Here is a 4,108-nt window from a genome sequence, read left to right as displayed (position 1 = left end):
TACGGGAGGCAACAATTCCTCATCTGACGTCACCGCCGCCTTCAGTCCCTCGCTGCGAAATGGTATTAGTGGGTTGATTACAGGAGGCATCGCACGGGTCGTGAATCACTGGTGTGGCGCCAGCGGCACTGACGCAGGCAGCACGCTTTTGTAAGACGGCGCTCACAATGCAGCCCGAACAATGGCGGTGTCGTCAGTGAGTACTGAGCGCCCGAGACACTCGTTCGTTGGACTTCGTTGTTCCTCGCCGCAGGTCCTGCGAGGTGTATCATTCACCCCACGTTTCTGGGAGCCGCTGAACTCGAAATATTTTCAGTCACGCAGAAGTTAAGTTATTCTACGTTTATTCTCTTACACGAACTCAAGAAATCGTTTCTAGATCTGTATCTGTTCTTAGAGAATCTATATCCGCATCTACATCTACATACATAGATCTACTTCACAAGCCACCTTACAGTGCGTAGTGTAGGCTACACACTACCACTACAAGTCATTTCCTTTCATGTTCCACTCGCATACAGAGCGAGGGAAAAACTACTGTCTGTGTACCTCCGTATGACCTCTAACTTCGCGTACCTTATCTGCGTGGTCTTATGCCAACAGTATATTGGCGGCAGTAGACTCGTTCAGCAGTCAGCTTCCAGTGCCGGGTCTCTCCGGGGATTCGCATCTGGGTTGCCGAAGTATCTCCTTAATGCCTGTTGTATGAACCTTCCTTTAATCCAATTTGGTGCGGATCCCAAACACTCGAACAGTACTTAAGAGTAGGTCGCACTAGCTTCCATACACGGACTCATTTACAGGTGAACGACATTTTCCCAAAATTCTCTCAATAAACCGTAGTCGACCATTCGCCTTGTCTACCATAATCCTCACATACTCGTTCCATTTTATATCGCTTTGCAACGTTACGCCCAGAAATTTAAACGACCTAACTGTGCCAAACATAACACTAATAATGCTCTATCCGAACATCAGGGGTTTGTTTCTCCTGCCCGTCACCATTTTTCTACATTTCTCTACATTTATAGGTTGCTGACTTTCATCAGACCAGCTAAAAACTTTGTCATCATGTATCCTGTCCGCAGCTCCTGGTCTAGTGGCTAGTGTTGCTGCCTCCGGATCACGGGGTCCCGGTTTCGATTCCCGGCAGGATTGGGGATTTTCTCTGCCCGGGGATTAGGTGTTTGTGTTGTCCTCCTCCTCCTCCTCCTCCTCCTCCTCATCATCATCATCATCATCATCAACAACAACAACAACATCATTCGTGACAGTGGCTAGATTGGACTGTGAAAAAATTTTACTGTTAAAAAATTGGGGCTTTGCACGGGCGCTCACGACCGCTCAGTTGAGCGTTCCATAAACCAAACGTAATCCTGTTTCCTCCTACAGTTACTCAACTTTGACAGTGTTCCGTACACCACGGCGTCATCAGCGAAAACCCACAGGCTGCTGCTCACCCAGTACACCACATCATTTATGTTCATAGAAAATACCGGCGATCACACTTCCCTGTGGCGCTCCTGACGATACTCTTGTCTCCGATGAACACTAGCCCTCAAGGACAACATAATGTCACTCGATTACTGAAGAAGTTCTCCAGCCACTCACGTATATGGAAACCTATTCTACATTCTCATATCTTTGTTAACAGTCTGCAGTGTGACACCGTGTCAAATGCTTTTCGGGAATCGAGGAATTCGGAATATGCCTGTTGCTCTTCATCCATAGTCCGCAGTCTATCATGTGAGAAAAGCGAAAGCCGAGTTTCGCACGAGCGATGCTTTCTAAAACCGTGCTGATTCGTGGACGGAAGCTTTTCGGTCTCAAGAAAATTTATTATATTCGAACTCATAATATGTCATAGACTTCTGCAACAGATCGATGCTGAGGATTTTGGTCCGCAATTTTGCTGGTCCGTTCTTTTACCCTTCTTATATACAGGAGTCACATGTGCTTTTTTCCAGTCTCTTGGGGCTTTGTGCTGGACGAGCGATTCGTGACAAATGCTAGCTAAGTAAGGAGACAATGCCCTGGAGTACTCTCTGCGATCACTGTGTAGCCGAGGGAGTCATCACGCTAATACTCTGTAACACCGCCACTAGCCTTCATAATCATAGGGACAGAATCCACAACTTTCTTCAGGAATGCCATATCCAGCTGAAATCACTCACTGATGAATAGTTCCCGGACAGCTACTAAACTGCGACGATGATTGCTACGCTTCATCCGTTGCTCCAAATACACCTAGACGTTTTCTACGACAATTTGATAGGATGGTTTAGGAGGCCAGTCGAGATGCAAAAGGACGCCAGAGTATTCGCCAAACCAGTAACGTACGCATGTAGCCCTGTGAAGACGGCTGTGGACTTCCTTCCACGGCACACTCAGCATGATGACGTAGAAAAACGACAACACTTGTAAACAGAGAATATCGAAATAAACGGCCTCGTTCGTGTTCGCGGTAACTTGAATGAGTGGGCTCAAGGCATGGTATGCATGTTATTACATTATGTCACCTACGTTCCGCAATGAGCTGTATCTCAATCTCACTTCGTAATGCTCTTTACGCAACACTGCAGATACCTCGTCCATAATAGAAAACATGCATATTTGTATAGAAAATATTGACCGATTATGTGCCGCATGTATCCTGATAAATATGTTCTACAGCCTGATTCAACAATGCGAGTAAATACTAGTCTTCCAGGGATCCACGGTAGCCGAGTTTATCTCACTTCTGCTAATCGTGTTTCGAGAACATGGGACAACATTTATATCTCTGCAGTGTGTTAAAACTTTCTTGCGGTACATGCGTACGGGCTTCACGAGCAGGCTCCTTCGGAATCCAGAAACCGAGAACCGTTTGAGCCAGCGCGGTGGTTAAGACAGTGGACTGCAAGAACAGTGTTTCAAATTCCAGTACAGCCATTCAGACTAACGTTTTTCGTTGGCTGCCCACAGTAGTTAAAGACAAATGCCGGGATGGCCCCTTCTGCATTAAACCTTCATTTGCGTGGACATACATTTGCATGACTGGCAGGACGTTTGACAAAAGGTTTAAAGAGCACGCCAGGGCATGGAAATATTGTACAAAGCACTCAAAATTTGCACGCCACCTTAAAAAGGAACATCAAATGCTAAGCACAATACAAAACGATATCAGCACCATAAAAATCGGAAGATTTTCGAGCAATACTACCACGTACACAAAGTAATACCACGCAGTAAACAGCTACTTAATGAGCAGATATATCGTGGAAACCAGACACAATACAAAACCCTTGAACAAGTCACATAAAAAAATATTTCTCTCTTTCTCCTTCTTCCCCCCCCCCCCCTCAACTTCCCCATCTCAGCAGCAGTTCAGTTCACTTTCCTTTCCTCTGCTCTGCGTTCACAGTTAACTGTCTTTACACCTTTATTCATTTTCAACCTCCTCCCCATATCACCGAACATACTCTTCATTTAGATCTACAGCCATATTGCTTCATTACACTTAGGTATTAGATAAATACATATTAAGAAATTTAAAACGACATGATACACAGATGACAAACCATAGACGAAAAGAAAATTTTTAGGTCAAGTGGAAACCAAAACTGTCAATTGACAACATTACTCACACAAAAACAAAGAGAAACACGTTTAGCGAGAAGTATGGTATTCAAACGGGGAACGGCCTTGCCGCAGTGGATACACCGGTTCCCGTCAGATCACTGAAGTTAAGCGCTGTCGGGCGTGGCCGGCACTTGGATGGGTGACCATCCAGGCCACCATGCGCTGTTGCCCTATTTCGGGGTGCACTCAGCCTCGTGATGCCAATTGAGGAGCTACTCGACCGAATAGTAGCGGCTCCGGTCAAGAAAACCATCATAACGACCGGGAGAGCGGTGTGCTGACCACACGGCCCTCCTATCCGCATCCTCAGCTGAGGATGACACGGCGGTCGAATGGTCCCGATGGGACACTTGTGGCCTGATGACGGAGTGCCATGGTATTAAAACGAAGAGTAATACTATATTGTATCGTATTACATATCAAGAAACGTGTGGTGCGATGAACCAATATGAGACTACACAAAAACAGAGTAACGCCAAACGAAGGA

General features: G+C 45.9%; 1 pseudogene; it reads left to right on the top strand.

Moving 5' to 3' along the window:
* Nucleotides 1-3,674: 3,674 nt before the first annotated feature.
* Nucleotides 3,675-3,792, top strand: LOC126261129 (5S ribosomal RNA; annotated as a pseudogene).
* Nucleotides 3,793-4,108: the final 316 nt, after the last annotated feature.

This window comes from Schistocerca nitens, chromosome 5, assembly GCF_023898315.1.
Source record: "Schistocerca nitens isolate TAMUIC-IGC-003100 chromosome 5, iqSchNite1.1, whole genome shotgun sequence".
Classification (NCBI taxonomy): domain Eukaryota; kingdom Metazoa; phylum Arthropoda; class Insecta; order Orthoptera; family Acrididae; genus Schistocerca; species Schistocerca nitens.
This window is presented reverse-complemented; position numbering and strand designations above follow the sequence as displayed.